This window comes from Suncus etruscus, chromosome 9 (assembly GCF_024139225.1).
Source record: "Suncus etruscus isolate mSunEtr1 chromosome 9, mSunEtr1.pri.cur, whole genome shotgun sequence".
Classification (NCBI taxonomy): Eukaryota; Metazoa; Chordata; class Mammalia; order Eulipotyphla; family Soricidae; genus Suncus; species Suncus etruscus.
In genome coordinates, this window is record NC_064856.1 from 63,301,005 (window position 1) to 63,323,039 (window position 22,035).

A 22,035-nucleotide genomic window follows, 5' to 3' on the forward strand; every position below is an offset into this window, starting at 1 on the left:
GCCGGGATTTGAACCACTGTCCTTCTGCATGCAAGGCAAATGCCTTACCTCCATGCTATCATCTGGCCCCATGGCTTCATCTTTTTAAATCAGTTATTAAGTGTACAGACTTAATATATTACCGCTTCTGAGAAAATGTGTAGTTTCTTCTGATACCCTAACAATAAAAAGGAGTTGACTGTATTTTCCTCCCTTTACAGTTTCTTTTCTTTAAGAAATCAGATGACAAATGTAGTCATGGTGCTAATAGAGAGGTTATGGGAAAGAGGCTATGGATTTATAGACAGAACTCCTCTACATCCCTTGTCTTGGGCTGCTGCCTTCAGGCCTACATTAGAAATAGTTAGCAATATCCCTTTCAGAAACACTTTTATGGATTTCAAATGAAATGTATAATCTGGTTTATTTTCTAAAAGATTTGCTCTTTTGTTGAGAGTAGACTATGCATAGATAAATGTAGGAATAATGACAAAAGGTGAAAGCAGACACTATTAGGAGGCTATTGTAATAATAATCTAGAATGGCAACTTGGATGAGTGAACCTGTGTTGCAGTTAAAAATAATTTTGAGGGGCCAGAGAGATAGCATGGGGTAAGGTGTTTGCCTTTCATGCAGAAGGTCATTGGTTCAAATCCAGGCATTCCATATGGTCCCCCGTGCCTGCCAGGAGCGATTTCTGAGCATGGAACCAGGAGTAACCCCTGAGCACTGCCAGGTGTGACCCCAAAACAAACAAAAATAATAATAATTTTGAAAGGGTTACATATATAAGTAATAGAGAAAGGAACAATAAAGGCTGGAGAGAGAGTTTAGTGGGTTGAGCATATACTTAACATTTTGGAGACCTGGATTGATCCCTGATACTGCATAATCCTCTAAACACTGCTGGGAATGACCCCCAAGCACAGAGCCAGGGTAGGCCCTGAACTCCACTGATATGGAACCAGAGCCAAAATAAAAATAAAAGAAGAAAAAGGGAGAAGACAAGAATGATTCAGCCCTTTTGTCCTGGGTAAGAAAACACTACCTTAACTGTAAAGAGTTAGACTTCCAAACTTCTTCTTTGGGAGAAGTTCAGACATCTATGTTGACATGCTAAATTTGAGATATCTAATTTGTCTTATGTAGAACTCCCATCTGTTTGATCTCTTTCATGAAGCAGACAGCAAATATACTAGTCAGGAGTTCAGAGGAGAGTTCCTGCCTTGTAGAGAATTATAGACACCATCAACATAGAGATGAAAATAGAATCCCAGATACTAGGTGAGATTACAGAGAGGCTTGAAGGTATATATAGAAGGAAGAAGGAAGACTAAAGACTGCTCTTGGACATTTATACATTATGAGGTTGGCAGATAAAGAAAAACTGACAAAGGATAAGAAAGTGATTGATATGGGTGAAAAACCAAGAGAGCTATCTTGAAAGCTAAGTGAAGAGAGCTGACAAGAGGGAATAATTACCTTTTATAAAAGAAGTAAGATGAAAAGCAGGGCTTGTCCACTGGATCGGGAAAATGGAGTAGAGGCCAATTACATGGGGTTGGCAGTGAGGGGGATTTTTTTTTAACTTTTAATTGGCCACACCTTGTAGTGTTTGGAGGTCTACAATTTTGCTTTTGACTGTGCTTGAGGGACCAAATGCAGTTTTTGGGTTTGAACCAGGTCTAGTCCCATGCAAGGCAAGATCCTTATGTACTATACATTTAGCTGCTGTAAACGTATCTGTTTGAACCTGAGCTTAACTTTTCAAATAAGTCATAGTTCCCATTCTAACTACTCCCCACCCCAAATCAATATTGAAATATATCTGAGAAAGATGTGAAGCTAGTACTCGATCAAAGGTTAATGGGTGAAAAACAGTACTTCTGGCCTTTGGGAGAAAGATAGAGGTTAGATTCATTCATTGATTGATTCATTGAATGAATCAACTTGATTGATTTTTTCATTCCACAGAAAACTATTGGATGTCAGGGCAAGGTTTAAGGAAGGTGGTATAGTATAGTCTAATAGGAATAGACTTGCAGTTTTATAGATGAAAAAGGTTCTGGAGGTAGATGAAAATGATGGTTTGCACAACAAGAGAAATTGACTTTATAGCACTAAACTGTATATTTCAACATGGGGGAAATTTCAAATTTTTGTACTATGTGTTTTACCACAATAGACAAAATTGGAGCAACTATTTGCTGAGCTTTACCCTAAACTTAAGTCTGGGATCTGATACTTGAAATGGATGGCATTTATTTATTTATGGTGATTAATGGACTAAGAGGGACTCCCCAGCTATGCTGGGGGAACATCAGGGTCACATAACAGATTCTGAGTCCCATGCATGCAAGGCATCAACTTTATTTCCCACACCCTGAAATAGATGGCATTTTAGTAGAAGAAGATATGGTAGAGAAAAATAAGAAAGCCATCTAGTTGGAGAGAAGGCTGAGGAAAGGACAGGCTCTTGGTGCTATTTGCTCACTTGGGTGGACTATGGAAGCCGAAACTGCATAGACTGGCCAAAGTTGGCCTTGCTTTCTTAGATTTTGGAAGCCTTTGAAGGCTTCTGCCAAGGGAGTATCATTCTAGAGGTGTGTTTTGGGCCATTAATCTCACTTAAACTTCTGTTAAATCATTTCCTATTAGAAGCAATGGGATCACAGCAGGTATTTCTATGGTGAAAATTATGACCAAGTAGAACTTTAGATTTCCATTCACGCATTTATTAATGGGAAGGTTAGTCCCATTCATTTTATTAATATTTATTGAGGATTATCTAAGTGCCCCTAGCATTCTGTGCAGTGTAGAGGTAAGAGAAAGGCCTCATTGAAAGGTTGGTCTTATCTCTTTAAAAGCCTAGTCTCAGGAACCCATTTCTAAACAAGAACTTATGCTACTTTCTACCATTTGTTATCATTAACATTTACTGGATTTCTATGGAAACTGAATGGTAGTGATTTCTAGCTAGTCTGGGACAACAGAAAGACTTCAGGAAAGACTGTCCAATAGATATGAAGTTAGAATTGGGTTTTCTAAGCATAAATATAGTGGAGAATATCTTTGGAGGACATCAACACTTTTTGGCAATTACAAATGAAAAGAAATTGTGGGGTCAGAGCATTTAGAGGGGAGAGCACTTGTTTTACATATGGTCAAGATGGTGTTTGATCTTTGGCACCCCATTTTGTTTCCTGAGTGCCATACCAAAGGTGATACCTGAATGTATAGCCAGTAGTAAGCCCTGCCATGTATACCCCTCTCCAATCCCCCCAAAAGTGAGAATTTTTTATTTAATTAAAAAGATTTTTGTTGTTGTTTTTTTTTTTTTTGGGCCATACCTGGTGATGCTCAGGGGGTTACTCCTGGCTATGCGCTCAGAAATCACTACTGGCTTGGGGGACCTTATGGGATGCTGGAGATCGAACTGTGGTCCATCCTAGGCTAGTGCGGGCAAGGCAGATGCCTTACTGCTTGCACCACAGCTCCAGCCACTAATTTAAATTTTTTAATAATATCTCTATTTAAACACTGTGATTACAAACATGATTATAGCTGGGTTTCAGGCACTACAAAGAGTGGTAAGTACAGTAAGAGAAATAACTACACTGAGAACTATCATTACAATGTCAATGAATGAGGGACGTAGAAAGCCTGTCTCCAATACAGGCAGGGGTGGGGGAGGTGGGAGATGGGAAGCATTAGTGATGTGTGTTCTATTTAGAATGTTTAATTTTAAAGCTAAGATATCTTTTTTCTTTGACTTGTAGGTGGTGCTGGCTAGAGTACATGGTTTGGACCCACGCTTAACCTTTCAAATGTGGACTCTGAGGCCTTCATTGGTAAGTTTAGGAATTTCTTTGGAAATTGGGCCTGAGAGATAGCATGGAGGTAAGACATTTGCCTTTCATGCAGAAGGTCATTGGTTCAAATCCCGGCATCCCATATGGTCCCCCGTGCCTGCCTGGGGCTATTTCTGAGCAGATAGCCAGGAGTAACCCCTGAGTACTGCCAGATGTGGCCCAAAAACCAAAAAAAAAAAAAAAAAAAAGTTTATTTGGGAATTATGCTATCTAACAAGACAGTATTTGAAATAATGAAGCCAAGGTAGTTATCATCAGCACTGCACTATGGAGGTCACTTAGACCTGGTATAACCTATAATATAGGACAGTATATTCCTACCATGGGCAATACTGGCTAGTAGGGGATAAGGTGGGAGCACTAGAATGATCAAGATTGGGGGGATTCTCTAGTGCAATTGGAGGATGATTTCTGTTTGTTCACTTAAGGAAGGCATATTTTCAGAGTAACACTGTAGGTTTTTTTTTGGGGGGGGGCTGTATAGGGGATTGTTAGGTTAAATAAGTTCCTCTAATACAGGAAGAAAAGAGCCACTGGAGAAGTGAAGTCTTACTGTAGTTTTCTGTGGTACAAAGCAGAGAAGGAGGCCAGAGATTGAATGTGTAGGTATGTGAGGGATGGATACAAATGGCTTCATGAATTTTGGCTATATGTTGAAGAGTATGTGTTGAAGGGAGAGTTCAACAGGAATAAAATAAATGTTTTGAGATTGAGAATATATATGGGTATAAGTTACAAAGAAAGTGGGCTCAACAGATCCACCACTGCAAAGCATCGTCCAAAGAAGTCATGGGCAAGAACTTTAGTGGAATTTGAGTTTCTGATTATTCTGGACCAGAGTCAGACAACTTTTACCATATAGAATCAGAGGGTGAATTATTTTTTAATTTTTGAAAATGAGAGTCATGGTTTGTAATTCTATTAATGGTTTCTTATGTACATAAATTCCAAACCACACCCATCTCCTATTGACCCCCAAACTCTTCTCTCAGCTTCCCCAATTCAATTCTGTCAATTTTTCCCTTTATATTGCCTTTGGATCTTTACTACTACCTTGCTGTATATATTTAAGTCTCACATATGAGTGAAATGAGTCTATTTTATCTCTTTATGATTGACTTCTCTCAGCACAGTATCCTCTAGTTTCATCCAAAGGATAAATATTTTTTTTTTACTTTATTGACCTTGTGGTTTCCATCACACCAGTTGATGCTACTCAATTCTATCACATAGATTAGTCAAGGATAATACATATTATAAATGAGTGGACTTGGCTGTGTTCCAATAAAACTTTATTGACAGAAGTAGGTAATTAGCTGGACTTGACCCATAGTTTATAGTTTGTCTTTTTCTTAACTCTGAATGTTAGGCCAAGGCACTTGGTTTTTATCAGAAAGGCAGTGGGAAGTCATTGAAGCTGCCTTGGGCAAAGAAGGGCAGTGGACATAAGGGCATTTTAGTATCATTCTTCCGGGATTGGGCAAGAGGTCTGGGGCCTCTTTGAAGGCTATGCTAGCAGTTCAGGCATGAGATCATATGAAGTGGTGGTCAAAGGACCAATAGAAGATATATTGCAAAATAAGAGTCATAGAACTTGCAGTTATCATTAGACTGTAAAGACAGGAAAAGAAGATGAAAGTGAATTCAATTTTTTCCCTTCATGGTTATTGATACTACTGGGATGATCAGAGGTCACACACAGGCCTGACTGTGGTCTTTGCTGTTCACTGTGATTTGCAATCCTTTAGTTACAGAGTTTGCACACACTGGCTCACAAGTTCTGATGCTGATTACCTCAGGAGTCACCTTATACTCACACACATGTCCACCAGAAGTCTTCCTTCCTTGCCTTAGTGCTTGCACACGTTTTTAGGGGGTCATACCCATTTTTATGGTGCTCTCTCACATATATACACACCTGGCTGTTGTATAGGCTTTCATTGTCAGGGATTACAAACCCACAGAGCAGTCTTTATCTAGATTGGTACATGTGAGAAAAAGAGGATTTGAACCCATGATCAAATAATTGCAAAGCAAGTGGTCTGATCTTCTGTCCTATTTTTATGGGCCCCTAATGATGAAATTTTAATCTTGGTGATTTACAGTGGTACCATAATAGGAATATGGATATTGGACTAGAGAATGTAGTCGATGCACCTGGCTTTGGAAATGTTGAATATAAGAAAATTATGGTTCATTATGTTTGGAATTACACAGACTAGGAGGGGCAGGTCTGGAAACATAGAAAGGAAATTTAGAATTAAAGAAGTTTCTATAGGGCTGGAGAGAGTACAGTGGGTAAGGTGCTTGCCTTGCACAAGGCTGACTGGCTCAACCCACATTACCACATATGGTCCCCAAAGCACCACTAAGAGTGATCCCTGAGCATAGAGCCATGCATAAGTCCTGAGTACTGCTGTGACTCCCTCCAAAACAAAGCAAAATATTCCAAGAGCAGCAGATCAAGCCCTAAGGCATGCACATTACTCTGGGATGGGAGGTGGAAGGTGAAAAAGAATTTGGTGGCTGAGGCGGAGAGAAACTGGAGAAAATGATCCTGCAAGGAGGCTGTGGATGTGATGGCACAAGAAGAGTGGGGATTGGGAGGGAGCAGATGTCATAGGATCAGACATAACTGAAGGCAAAAGAATCAGAGACACTAGTGAGTAAGGGCGGAAAGGAAGCAGATATGATTTCAGTTTATGCCTGCTAAAATAACCATTTTTTTTTTATTTTTATTTTTTTTTTAGCTTTGAGGCAGGAAGAGTATGCTGTAACCAGTTCTTACGTTTTTCCTCTGGAGCTAAACTGTATTTAAGAGTTTGTGTATACTTTGGCTTTGCAATTTTGTTCATTTTACCTCCTTTGAGTGTGGCGTTCATGATTCTGTTACAAATTGTATCATGGAATCCCGCTTGTGTTTGGACTCTTGTCACAAGACAAGATGTGATTTGTTGGGGAACTAGCTGCATTTACTTAAATTTGGGGAAGAAACAGGGTAGAAGACATTGAATTAAACTTCTTACTGTAGTAACAAGTAACAAGATAGAAATTTGAGATAATTCCTCATTACACAGCTAGATATTATTATGTGCCCTGGGTAATTTTCTGTGCATGTTTTCTGGTTAGAATTCTGAGTTGCTTTGACTTAGTTAATATTACTATAGCAGTTAGAAATCTAGTAAAAGCAACAGATGTAATTGTTTATGAGCCACCATGTATTGAACACTCACTAAAGTGCAGGCATAGTACTAAGTGCTCTGTACTTAACATTCCATTTTATCTTTGTGATTCCCACCTGTAATATGGGGATTGGTGTACCCATTCAGCAGTAAAGAAATCAGCTCATAAGGAGGTTGAGTAACCTGCTCAAGATTATAAGGAATTGAACCCAGCCCTTGCTGGCCTTTGGCTTACACTGCACCCAGTTTTACCCACTTAATTGCAATTTCTCCTTTTACTTATATAAAAAGAATAGAGATAGATTGAGCTCTTCAGGTTAAATATTTGGAGCTTAGAATGGGTGTTTCTATATGTTGGGAATCTATTAAGAGTGTAGAAGAAATGTGGGATCTTTGCATAAAGGATTAAGACCAAGCCTCAACACTTCCTTTGACTGTTACTCCAGCTAAATATTTCCTTCAACTGTGGAGGTTGGCAGCCTTGGGCTGAGAAGAAAATATCACTAGAAGGCATGCTATTAAGATTCCAGTTCTAGTGCTGAGATAATCATGTGTAAGTGACTTGTTCAAATACTTAATATTTCTCTCTGCTCATTTTCAACTTCAGTCTCCAAGGGCATGATGCTGTTTGTCTTGCCTCTTTTGCATAATGTCTTGCATGGTATTATACACATAAAATATGCTCTCTGAATGTTTGTTGGTTCCTCATGAGCCAGGTGACCAAGGAAGAGAGAGAGCTTCTGGAACAGCTCTTGACACAAAGACTGTAAAGGTGACACAGACAAGCTCTCTGCCCTCCCAACATAGATAGTTCAGCATGAGAGACAGACTGAACAGATAGATGGGATATAGAGTTTAAAGTCAGGCAGGCATACTCATATTCTGAAGCCAGATAGAGTGAGAGAAAGGGCACTGGTGACAGTGCTGGTAGCTGAGTTAGGATCATCAGATAGGCCTCACCAAGAAATGAAGTAAGATATTGAGTACTGAGTATATATTGAGTAAGATATATGTAATGGGGAATTCTACAAATGCTCTTTGGGGCTACTGTCCAGGTGTCAGTAGAGCAGTCAACAGTTCGTTTTTATTATTTTCCTTGTCTCTGGTTTCTAACACATAGTTATCTGCTTTCTCTAGCAAAGGATCCCTTTTAGGGCCTCATGTACCAAGCACACTCTCCTACCTGATACGTTCTCCTCCAACCTTTCTTCAAACTTCCAGAATTGGACTCCACAGCCTGCACTTCAGTTCTCTTTTCTTTGTCCTTAGCTTCAGATTTTGCTTGGTCTCTTTCTTGTCACCTCAGGTTTTCTCTCTGGATGAGTTTATCCTCTGTTCTCTTCCATATATCCAGCCTACAATATCCTCAATCCTAGTTGCTGCTCATGGGCACCTCGTATTCTGCCCTTCCATAGTACCAAATGTGAACATTTTTGGAGGGAGTGGGGTACCACACCTCCATAATCAGTTGTCTTTGTTGAAGGGGTCATCCTGGGCTTTGTCCTTTTCTCAGCAGATCTTCTCATCTAATCTATCCTCCCCTCCTCTCTCCACTCTTATTTAGGATTCATCATTTTATTTCCTTTTAGCATCTTCTCAGACATGCTTTGTCCTGTACCATCCCACCTCTATTCTTTTATCAGCATAAGAAAACTTACTATATCTTTTGCTGCAAGCTCTTAACAGACTCCTCACTGCTTGCCTTCTCAGCAACCCTGCTGTCTTTTTAGTCAGGCCTTTGACCACTTTCTCATTTAACTTTCACTCTAACCCTATTCCTGACCTGGGTGTAGCCTCTCAATAGCAGATACCCCTGGTGCCTTTGCTATTTCTGGGTCTTCTCCTTGGAATAACCTGTCCTTACTACCTGTCTTTGTAACTGAGCTCAGGTTTCTACTTTTTTGGACACCTTCCTCTCCCTCCCTCCTCAGTACATTTTTGTAATGTGGATATGACTGTCCTCTTGGCTCCTGAATATCCTATACTTCATTCTCACCCAAAGCATTTATTAACATCATTGTTAAATCACTATCAATAATGTTCAGTAAACCTAGCTGTTTAATTTGGGGATACACCTACAACTCTTAGTCCATGTATGCATAGTTACATTTACCAGCCATCCTCGCATAATACCACATGTACACATATATAGACACACCATACATACCACACATACATGCATATGTGTACACAGAATCTCTTGGGTCTTCATGCCACCAACAGTGCATCTGGTTCAGGAACTGTTTGTTGAAAGTAAGGAGAGCGACATCTGTGCAGCCAATTTCTGATGCGATTAAATATATTAGAAATTGGAGGTTCATTGGCTCTGGAGTTTGGTGGGTTTTCCCTCTCCTAAGTTTTGAGTGGAGGATGAGTTGTTCTGAGCTTGTATTTCTGGTTTCTGGAACACCAAGGCCTCAGCAGTATAACTTCTTTGTATTCTTTGTCCTTGATTTTTTAAAAACTTTTGTTGATAGAATAGTAATAGTAATTCAAAAATGAAAAATATACCAAGAGTTTATTATAGAGTTTCACCCATCTTTGTTCTGCCTACATTCCAAATTTCCTAAATTAGCTAAAATGATTCTTAATAACCTTCCCTTTCACCTCCCTCCCACCCCAGCACACACATCCCCGCCAGCTGGAGGGTGCAGATATAGTTTGTGGAAATTACTAACCTTAGGCCATCTATATCTTCATTTGGAAACTTGAAATATCCAAATACTAAAAAGCAGGAGTGGCCATATTAATATCAGATGATGCAAACTTTATACTTAGGAAAGTTGTAAGGGACAAAGATGGACATTTTGTATTAATCAAGGGATATGTACAGCAGGAAGAAATCACCCTCCTAAACATATATGCACCGAATGAGGGGCCAGCAAAATATTTAATACAACTGTTGACAAATCTGAAAAATAATATCAATAACAACACAATAATTGTGGGAGACCTCAACACGGCATTGTCAACACTAGACAGGTCAACCAGACTGAAACCCAACAAGAATATACTAGACCTGAGGAGAGAAATGGAAGAAAGAGGCCTAGTAGATATATACAGGACACTCCACCCCCAGAAGCCTGGATACACATTTTTCTCTAATGTACATGGGACATTCTCTAGGATAGACTACATGTTAGCACACAAAACATACCTCCATAATATCAAGAGGATAGAAATTTTGCAGGCTGCCTTTGCTGACCACAAAGCCCTGAAATTATATATAAACTACAAAGGGACACAGAAGAAAAATTTTAACACCTGGAAGTTAAATAGCCTCATACTGAATAATCAGTGGGTCCGAGATGAAATCAAAGAGGAAATCAAAACCTTCCTGAAAACAAATGACAATGGAGACACAAACTATCAGAACCTATGGGACACAGCAAAAGCAGTACTGAGAGGAAAATTTATAGCTTTGCAAGCACACATCAGGAAAGAAGAAGGGGCATACCTGAATAGCTTAATGACGCAGCTCATAGAATTAGAAAGTGCTCAACAAAAGGATCCAAAAATAGGGAGGCAGAAGGAAATAACAAAGCTGAGAGCAGAAATCAATGAAGTGGAAACCAGAAAAACCATCCAAAAGATCAACGAAAGCAGAAGTTGGTTCTTTGAAAAAATAAACAAGATTGATAGACCACTGGCAAAACTAACAAAGAAAGAAAGAGAGAGAAACTTGATAACTTGTATTAGGAATGAAAAAGGAGAGATCACTACTGATATGGTAGAGATTCAAAGGGTAATCAGAAACTACTTTGAGAAACTCTATGCCACTAAAAATGAAAACCTGGAAGAAATGGATAAATTTTTGGAATCTTATAATCTTCCACGATTGAATGAAGAGGATGTAGCATATCTAAACACACCCATTACTATTGAGGAAATTAAGAAAGTAATCAAATGTCTGCCCAAAAACAAAAGCCCAGGCCCAGATGGATTTACTAATGAATTCTTTCAAACCTTTCAAGAGGAACTACTACCATTCCTGGCAAGACTCTTTCATGAAATTGAAAAAACAGGAAAACTTCCAAATAGCTTTTATGAAGCCAACATTACCTTCATACCTAAACCAGACAGAGATGCTACGAAAAAAGAAAATTACAGACCAATATCGCTGATGAATGCAGATGCAAAGATCTTCAACAAAATCCTGGCAAATAGGATTCAATGCCTCATTAAGAAGATCATCCACTACGATCAAGTAGGTTTCATTCCAGGAATGCAAGGCTGGTTTAACATCCGTAAATCTATCAACATAATACACAACATCAACAGCAAGAAAAATAAAAATCACATGATCATATCAATCGACGCAGAGAAAGCATTTGACAAGGTCCAACACCCATTCTTGATCAAAACTCTCAGCAAGATGGGAATGGAAGGAACCTTTCTCAATATAGTTAAGGCCATCTACCACAAGCCAGAGGCAAATATTGTCCTCAATGGAGAAAAACTGAAAGCCTTTCCTCTAAATTCTGGCACAAGACAAGGCTGTCCTCTCTCACCACTCTTATTCAACATAGCACTGGAAGTACTCGCTATAGCGATTAGGCAAGAAAAGGATATCAAGGGAATCCAGATAGGAAAGGAAGAAGTCAAGCTCTCACTGTTTGCAGATGACATGATACTCTACTTAGAAAACCCCAAAGACTCTACCAAAAAGCTTCTAGAAACAATAGACTCATATAGCAAGGTGGCAGGCTACAAAATTAACACACAAAAATCAATGGCCTTTCTATACACCAATACTAATAAGGAAGAAATGGACATTAAGAAAACAACTCCATTCACTATAGTGTCACACAAACTCAAATATCTTGGAATCAACTTGACTAAAAATGTGAAGGACCTATACAAGGAAAACTATAAAACTCTGCTCCAAGAAATAAGAGAGGACACGCGGAAATGGAAGCACATACCCTGCTCATGGATTGGCAGGATTAACATCATTAAAATGGCAATACTCCCCAAAGCACTGTACAGATTTAATGCGATCCCCCTAAAGATACCCATGACATTCTTCAAAGAAGTGGACCAGGCACTTTTGAAATTTATTTGGAACAATAAACACCCTCGAATAGCTAAAGCAATCATTGGGAAAAAGAATATGGGAGGAATTACTTTCCCCAACTTTAAACTTTACTACAAAGCAATAGTTATCAAAACAGCATGGTATTGGAATAAGGACAGGCCCTCAGATCAGTGGAATAAGCTTGAATACTCAGAGAATGTTCCCCAGACATACAATCACCTAATTTTTGATAAAGGAGCAAAAAATCCTAAATGGAACAAAGAAAGCCTCTTCAACAAGTGGTGTTGGCACAACTGGGTAGCCACTTGCAAAAAATTGAACTTAGACCCCCAGCTAACATCATGTACGAAGGTAAAATCCAAATGGATTAAAGACCTCGATATCAGCCCCAAAACCATAAGATATATAGAACAATACGTAGGTAAAACACTCCAGGACATTGAGGCTAAAGGCATCTTCAAGGAAGAAACTGCACTCTCCAAGCAAGTGAAAGCAGAAATTAACAGATGGGAATATATTAAGCTGAGAAGCTTCTGCACCTCAAAGCTTCTGCACCCAAGATACAAGAGCTACCCACTGAGTGGGAGAAACTATTCACCCAATACCCATCAGATAAGGGGCTAATCTCCAAAATATACAAGGCACTGACAGAACTTTACAAGAAAAAAACATCTAATCCCATCAAAAAATGGGGAGAAGAAATGAACAGACACTTTGACAAAGAAGAAATACAGATGGCCAAAAGACACATGAAAAAGTGCTCCACATCACTAATCATTAGGGAGATGCAAATCAAAACAATGATGAGATACCACCTCACACCACAGAGAATGGCACACATCACAAAGAATGAGAATAAACAGTGTTGGCGGGGATGTGGGGAGAAAGGAACTCTTATCCACTGCTGGTGGGAATGCCGTCTAGTTCAACCTTTATGGAAAGCGATATGGAGATTCCTCCAAAAACTGGAAATCGAGCTCCCATACGATCCAGCTATACCACTCCTAGGAATATACCCTAGGAACACAAAAATACAATACAAAAACCCCTTCCTTACACCTATATTCATTGCAGCTCTATTTACCATAGCAAGACTCTGGAAACAACCAAGATGCCCTTCAACAGACGAATGGCTAAAGAAACTGTGGTACATATACACAATGGAATATTATGCAGCTGTCAGGAGAGATGAAGTCATGAAATTTTCCTATACATGGATGTACACGGAATCTATTATGCTGAGTGAAATAAGTCAGAGAGAGAGAGAAAAACGCAGAATGGTCTCACACATTTATGGGTTTTAAGAAAAATGAAAGACATTCTTGCAATAATAACTTTCAGACACAAAAGAGAAAAGAGCTGGAAGTTCCAGCTCACCTCAGGAAGCTCATCACAAAGAGTGATGAGTTTAGTTGGATAAATAACTACATTTTGAACTGTCCTAATAATGAGAATGTATGAGGGAAATTGAGAACCTGTTTAGAGTACAGGCGGGGGTCGGGTGGGGAGGAGGGAGACTTGGGACATTGGTGATGGGAATGTTGCACTGGTGATGGGTGGTGTTAAGAAAAAAAATATTGTTATTCAATAATGGAATACAATGTATATACAATATATTATTATATACAATACATTGCAAAAAAAAAAAAAAAGAAATATCCAAATACTGAGAAGGAGCAAACTGGAAGAGACCCTGATTACTTGGACAAGGCCCAGGTCAGCATCTTTATTCCCCAGGGATGCTGGCACAGAGCGCCCAAGTCATAGTACATTCTCAAATGCTTTCATCTGTTGTCTTCAGCAGTCGTTGCATCTTCTGCCACAGACCTGGAAAATTATGCTAAAATGCATTTTTATTTGGAGGCACACAGTGACCTGGGAGTGATCCTTGAAGCAGCAGCCTGCAGGTGACCTAGTGACCAGGGTGCTCAGCAGGCACTTGACACTGCTTTCCTGGCCTGGAAATGCTTCTGATGGTTGCTTTTCTTTCAGGGACTTTCCAAAAGTTGCTCCCGAAGCCCAGAATGCACTGTCCTGGTTTTCCCTTGACTACCTCTTGAGGGGAAGTTTCCACACTTCCCTGATAAGAAGCCCCTTTGCAGCCTTACCACAGAGGCTGGTTTACTTTCTTTTCTGTGGCTATTATATTAATAAATGTCGGCCCCCTCGCTGAACCAAAGCCCTAGGATGGAAAGAATTTACCTAATCAATCAACACGGAACTCAAGCCGTTCCTCCTGACCACTCAGAAGGCCACTCAGCTGCCATTTCTCCTGGTCTCTTGTGTGCTGTATCCCTGGAATCTGGACTAGGAACACAAAAGGGGCTCCTGACCATCCAGCACATTTTGGGCCTCACTGTTGTCTCCTGTTTTCATGTCAGAGTGCTGAGGATTTCTGTTTCTCTGTCCTTCCCATGGTCCTTGTCACTTCCTTGTATCTTGTACCCACTTCCCTTTGTAGGGAAATGTTCCTCCTATTTCACCTACCTCCACCCCTTTGCAGGACAGAGCCAGGACCTAGACCTTCCCTGGGTAGTAGGGAAGGAAGAAATTAACAAATACCTTAGGATCAGTAGCACTATATTGTACTGTGTGTGTATGGGCACATGGGAAAGTGGGTTTCTTATGTGATGTTTTTAACTTACCCAATTTACCTTCCAGCACATTAAAGACTCATTCACACACTCACTCTCTTACTCTGTTTTCTGCACATACACACACTCTCTCATTTTTTCTTTATTATTTATTTTTTGATTTATTGTGTTTTGGGGCCACACCCAGTGGCACTGAGGGGTTACTCCTGGCTCTGCACTTAGAAATTATCCCTGGCAGGCTGGGGGACCAAATGGGATGCCGGGAATCCAACCAGGTCCCTTCCGGTCGGCCGCATACCAGGCAAATGCTTTACTGCTGTGCTATCTCTCCGACCCCATGTTTCTCTTCTTCTAAATTTCTTTCACTCCACCCCCCCCCCCCCCGGCGAGGGGGCTAATGTAGGGTTTGAATACAAGATATTACCAAAATTAATATCTTCTCCTCTCATAGCTGAAAGTGCTCTCTTTCTTTGGACCCTCCCCCTGCCTATTGGCACCCCCAGCAGTCATTTCACAGGGTTGTGATGATCAGGACCCTCTTCCCAGCTTGTCAGAGATGTACAAGATAGGTCAGGTTTGAAAAGCACTGCTTAGGTTGGCAGCGAGGAAGTTCCGTTCTCTAGAAGTGCCTCACCAGGCCTCCAGGGCTCTTTAGAGCCAGAATGGCTGAACTCCAAGTGACTCATACTGTTTTTGAATGGGAAAATTAAAACCTGAAAAATGGCTATTGACCAAGTGGGGAAAGTGGGCATGGAAGGGAGGAGCAGAGGGAAGAAGAGATTAGCCATGCCCTAGGCCATTTTGCAGGCAGTTGAGATTAGGTTTAAGCACTGTGATCTCTAAGATAACACTTTGGGTATGCTGGTCTCAGGCTCTGGGTGCAGATATGTTTCAGAATGAGAGCTCCTCACCCAAATTCTTGAAACCTGTATCCTCGAGGACCTAAATTCAATTCCCAGCATCTCCTCCACATTATGGATTGAGCATTATTGAATGACCCAATCTCTGCCTTTAGCTCTTTTGGCTCTTTTGTGGCTTATTTAAAAAGTTGTTACGATGAAGAAAAAACCAGTAGGATGAGGATAATAGTAATAACCATTATTATCCTTTGAAGGTGAAATGAAAACATGCTTAACATTGTACCTGTTTTGTAGAAAAGTCTCAGTATCTGTTATCATTATTGTATTTTTTGAAGTAGTATTGTTGATAATAACTACGTATAGACTTTGGATGCACCAATAAAGGCCTGCAGGTGAGACTGTAATAAAAGCATGTGAATTATAAATCATATGCAGATATGATTACTGGCACGGACATATCTTTGTTGCTTGGTATTGGCAAATTTGACTAAGCACCATTTTTTTTGATGTTGAGTCAAAGTTCTTTGTTGTTTTGGAGAATGATTTGTCAGAAAGGAGTTTATTGGAATCTTGCCCGGATATGGTATGACCCATATCAGTGATCCTAGATGCCTGGTGCCTGAACAGCACCCGGAGGAGCATTTTTGTGGTTAGAATTGTTACTTACTTTTTAAGTGGTAAATAAGTAAAGCAGACTAGCATAGTAAATTCTTGTGGTGTCAACAGACAATTCTCAAGAGGTCTTGTGCTTAGTTTAGCTAAATCAATGTAATAAACTTATTACATTGATATTACACTTCTTAACATGAGTGCTTGACTCTTGTATCTTCCGAAAAGAAAATGGAAGAAAATTCACCAAGGTAAGAAAATGGAGTGATTGATTTTTAGCTGACTGATCTGTATTTGCTCCAGGGCACTTTAATTCAATTTGGGCTGTAGTTATTTTTTTTTAATACAATATACTTTTCATTTAAAGTTTGTAAATATTAAAGTGTGTAATTAAAACCAATAAAATATGGGTTTGAATATTGTTTTAGCATATTTTTTATGTTTGATATCAAATTACAAGGAATTGAAAACTCAAAATAATTTAGCCCTAGAAGTCCATTCATTTGTAAGCAGACAGCTAAAACCAAAGCAAAGGCAACTGTTAGTTCGAGTCAGTCTACTTTGTAAGTTTTTAAAATCTATGTTACTTTTATAATCATAAAAGCTATATATTGGTAATAAATTTTGAAATCACCAAAGTGCAATAACAAAAAGAATGCCTCTTAGGTCCCCACCCTATCCCTCAAACCAACTGGCATTTTGGAACATTTGTTGGGTCCAGTCCTGAACTTTCTCACTTGTTGTGTCTCCCTGTACCCCCACCCCCTTTACCTTTGCCTTAGCATACATATTTTCACTTTTATCAACAACTATCACTCATTATAGTTATTTTTCTCAAATCAGTATGTATATATAAATATACCTTATATTTAACATTTGTACTGTGTTTATATATATATGTATGTATGTATATATATATATATATATATATATATATTTGGCATGTGGGCTTTTGGGTGTTCAGCAGTTCAGGAATTACACCTGGGTCTGTGTGCAGGGGTCACTCCTGATAGTGCTTGAGGAACCATATATGGTGTCAGGGTTGGAACAAGTCATCCAAATGCAAGGCAAGTGTCCTACCCAGTGTACTAACTCTAACTCTAGGTATGTATACTTTCATTTTGTGTATTTATGTGAGGTATGGGATCCTAAGCAGTGTTGAGACTCAGGAGTCCCAAGGGACTTTTGGACTTTTGACCAATCAGACTTGCTGAGAAGGGGGATGCAATGCAGTTCAGGTCCTACAATGCCAGGGATACCTGGGCTACTCCAGGAGTGCTAAGGGGCCTCTAAGGGCACACCCAATGGTGTTTGGGGCTTCTAAGGCTATACCTGGAGATCCTCGGTAGAACACCTGATGCTGGGAATTGAATCTGGGTTGGGCACCTTTTAGGCATGTACTCTAACCACTGTATTGTATCCTAGCCCCATAAATATATTTCCAGTTTATTTGATTATTATTATTATTATTATTATTATTATTATTATAACCATTGCTACACACACTTGTGAACTTTCAGTTGATTTTATTTTTGTGATAAAAGATCTCACATAGATACCAGTTTGGGTGTATATGTGTGTGTGTGTGTGTGTGTGTGTTTTGTTTTGTGTTTTTTAGCTTAAGTATTTTGTCATTTAAAATTTGAACATTATCATTAAATCATATTTCAAAGAAGTCTATACCAGTTTACACTTCTCCCAAGAGTATGTGATTATGGTTTCAATAAGTTAGTTTTTGCTTAAACATATATGAAAAGTAAATTTTAAAAGCTTATAAACATGCCATCAAAATGACACATTTGCCTTAGAAAACATTCAAAATATATAAGTTGGTAGGTTTAATGAAATTATTTTTATACATTGATTTTGGTGACAGTTATTATACTGAAGGTGACAAATTGTGTGTTTCTTTCATACTATAACTAATTTAATGGTTAAATGTTAATTTAAGGACTTTAGTTGTGCCAAATGCTCTTTGGAAGAGTAACAGCCAAAACAGTTTTCTACCCTCCCTTAAGTTCCCTACCCTCTCCTAGACATGAGACTGGACCAGCATTGGGATGGCTACAGGGAGCATGGACATAAGCCACAGACAGTGGAGAGAATGAGGGAACAAGGATTCCCAATACCTTTTTCATATGAACTGAGAGTCCTTTACTTTGTCAGGTCCCTCCCATATGTATTTACTCAGAGGCCCTATGTCTGTCCCTTCCCTTCTGTGTATAGCAGAAACACATACTAAAGAAGTTCTGACTTATTGAGTGCCCCACAATTGATAAGAGACAGCACATGGGACACAAGTCTTGTGACTTCAGCCATGGTGCAGGCTGAAAGGTACCCTTTTGCCTGCAGCTATCATGGAAGTTTCCTTTTTTAAGCTGGGATGAAGAAAGGAAAGAAAATAATATTTTCAGTCTTCCTATGGTCACTTTGGACTACAGCTTTGTCTTACTAGTGCTAAAACTTAAGTTGGTGTTCTTGGATTTTGGGCATTTACCAGGACCCTTCACTGATTCACATATGGCTGAGAACTATCCATCTAGGATCTAGCACCACCTTCTACTGAGTGCATATGAAGTTTGACCATCTGGCTTTTGATAGCCTGGATCAGTCAAGGCTCATTAATGCTGACCCTATATTATATAGGTTGTGAGATAGATTGGATTCTCATTTTATTATGCCCTTGACTTCATTAGACCCATGTGAGGTGGTCAGGTCTAGTGAAGACAGGTCAGGATGGCTGAACAGGCCTTGGTTAAATCCTGACCTTTTCATTTTTAGCAGCATGAGCCTCTAGTTACTGACCTCACCTGACAATCTCGGTGTCCCTTCTGCAAAATAGGAATTAACATTCTCTCAGGACCATTTTGAAGAAAATGAATTAAGAGCTAAAAAATGCCTCTTAGATGTTCAGCATAGACTGTCACAGTGTGCCCACTCTCATTTTCCTATAGAGAAAAGATTCTCCTCTGGGGATACTCCAAACTGGTGACTGTTGAAAATTCCTGAAAGAATTTCTTTATGCTTTAGTAAATGCACAGAGAACGCTGCTAACTTACTCTGCTGAGCTTTTACATTAGCTATTTGACATAGCTATTTCCTCCTCATTGTTTTTTTCTTACAGGTTGAATAAATTATTTTGCTTTCTATGCCATGTACAAACTACCAGCCATTTGATATTTTCTATATCCCTCCAGTATGCTAATGATATGTGTCATTCCACTTACTTGACAGAAAAACTTAGTATAACAGGGGCTGGTCATTTTACAGATGAAAAACCCGTAGAGACGAGGTGGCTCAAAGTGTTAATATACTGCCTGTTACATGAGTAGGCAGAGTCACAATTCAACCTAGATTCTCTTGCCCCTGCCCTGCTGCTGCTTTACTCAAGGCCTGTGCACAGAAGATGGGCAGCAGACATTTGAATGAGGAGAGATCTGCCACACTGGAGGATCAGTTTGATCTGTGCTGTTGGTTTTGTTACGTGTGGTGATAGCATTCCTCACTTAGTTTTTTGACATTAAAGTAGCTGCAGTAACCAGTGTGATGTTCATTTTCCCATTCCTCTGTTTTTTTGGTTCCTAAATTGCTGATGATGGGTTTGATCAGATTATTACAACTTTATTTTTGTTTCTTCTTTGCCCTTTAAGGGATTCATGAGAGAAGGCAGAGGCAACACTCGGATCTCATCCTGGGAGTGGAGACTTAGATCCCAGCTTCATTGCTACTGTTACTGCTCAGGAGATGGGGCACTTCCAGTCTCCTCTGGCCTGTCTTCTGTGTCAGCTGGTGCTCACTGGGCCCCTAAGGATCCTGCCTGCTCTGTGACCTCATGTCATAGTGTGAGGCAGTGGCAAGTGCTAAGGAAATGCAGGTACCAGTGTTCAGCCTGAGTGAGAACCCATATTCATGTCCTTCCCAGCTCTGTAACCTTCAGAAAATTGCAGAACTTTTTTGCTTCTTCTGATGTAAAGGCAGATACATGGCACCTGCTTCCAGGTCACTCTCCAGAAGAAGTCTGTGGATGCAACTCGGCTTCCTTCTATACCCCTCTCTCCCATTTTCAAGCATGTGGGATTTGGACTCCCAGAAGCACCTTCCTCGGGTGCAGCACTCATCATACTTCACAACACCTTAAGATCCTCTGCTCTTAGATTTCACGAAGCTCTTTTGTGTTAATAAAAATTCTCAAAACAAAATACCATTCTACGCCATTGAGCTTTATTAGTGCTTCAGTGACAGCACCCTATTTTCCCCCCACCTTTCCCCCCTTGCAAACAGCAGCTGCAGAGTGAGTCAGTTTGCATGTATGTGATTTCTTGCGCCTCTTTGCTGAGACAAGTCCATTCATTTAGCAAGTGCTCCCCCTAGCCAGGCTTTATGTTGTTAGGAAGAGGGACCTTCCAGAGAGGGATTGGCTTACCCTTACTATCCTATGGCAGTGCATGGAAAGGAGAGGTGAAGGTAGTAAAAGGTGACAATCGGGGCTTCTGTTATCATCAGGAGAGGAGGGGAATGAGGGGGTATATCCTGGAAGGGCAGGAGACAAGAGATGTCTTTGAAACAAATCTTAAGGATGAGTAGGAGTCTGCAGAGCAGAAGTCCAGGCAGAGGTTCTAAGGAGATAAGTTCTAAGATGGAGGCAGAGCCTTGATGGACAGTCTTGAGCTAGAATCAAGAGGGAGAAGAGGACCTCAGTTACTAAGTCCTGGGCTTTTACTTCCTCCTCTGTCTCCGTCTTCTCAGTACCTATACTTCAGTGTTTAATGGGCATCCTAGGCCCCACATTACTAAATAGTAGTTCTGATTTCTTTCTTAAAAAAAGAAAAGAAGCAAACAAAACATAACCTTGCTTCTTGCCAGTCTTCTTATATATGTGGTACCACCACCTCTGCTTCCTGCCCACAAAGGCAGGCTTTGTCTTTGATTTTGTTCCTTCCCCCCTTCTTCACTTCACTTGTTGACTGCTCTTCACAACTGCTCCTTCAGAGCACATTCTGATGGCCCCTGGTCTTCTCTGCCCTCTTCTACACTCCCCCTGTGTCTTGATCTTCCTGCTCCACCACTGTGGCCCCATCTCTATTTTCCACACAGCCATGCATAGTGATCTTTTCATAAAAGCAAATAAGGTAGTGTCATTTCTCTGACCCAATCTCTCCAGTGACTTTCATGCATCCTTAGAATACAATCTCAACTTCTTCTGTGGTCTCCCAGCCTCTCCTTCCCTGGCTTTAAGCTCTTCACCTTTATTCATTCTATTCTAGCCAATTTCTGCTATTCCTCTTTCTCACATCTGCCTGGCTCACTTCTTGCCTGATGATTTCACTAGACACCTTCACTCTGTTCTTATCAATGTTCAAGTGTTGTTTCATCCATCTGAAAAACTCTCTCCTGCTCCCTTTCTCTGACCTCTTCTGCTTTGTTTTCCTGATTAATGGCTCATCCCTTCCTGATTTTGGATAGTTTATTTTTATTTTTGATTTTTTTTTCCTTCCCTTAAATGTAATCAACAAGCATCTGTTTGTGAGCTGTTATCCCTTCTCTCTCATTCACCAACCCAGGGCCCTGACCTGGCACACAGTAGGTGATCATCACATGTTAGGTAGGTGAGTGAAAAAAATGAATGAACAAATGAAAGACTGTTGGTTATCCTGTAGGCAGTGCAAAAACTCTTGTAGACATCTTTCAGGAGGTGAGTGACGTGGTCAGCACTTTTATTTTAGAAAGCCAGCTGGTGGCAGTGTGGGGGCTGGACTGTAGGAGGGAGGCAGCAGAACTAGTTAGAGGCTGTTAAAATGGTCCAGGAAATGGATGCTAAGCCCTGTACAGAAATGGAGAAGAGGGGTTCAGTGACAGCATGGGGAGAGGCCTTTTAGTAACTTTGGTTCCTGCTGGGATAAC

General features: G+C 40.1%; 2 protein-coding genes across 4 annotated transcripts in view; one reads left to right on the forward strand and one right to left on the reverse strand.

Moving 5' to 3' along the window:
- Window positions 1-22,035, reverse strand: part of LOC126018963 (40S ribosomal protein S4, X isoform-like) — a 965,922-nt gene that overhangs the window by 463,876 nt on the left and 480,011 nt on the right. The gene's annotated exons all lie outside the window — the stretch shown is intronic.
- BMAL1 (basic helix-loop-helix ARNT like 1) overlaps window positions 1-22,035 on the forward strand; it is a 120,416-nt gene that overhangs the window by 32,830 nt on the left and 65,551 nt on the right. The window contains exon 2 of the mRNA XM_049781121.1: window positions 3,759-3,830. The gene's annotated coding sequence lies outside the window, so the exon portion shown is untranslated. The remainder of the gene's footprint in view (window positions 1-3,758; window positions 3,831-22,035) is intronic.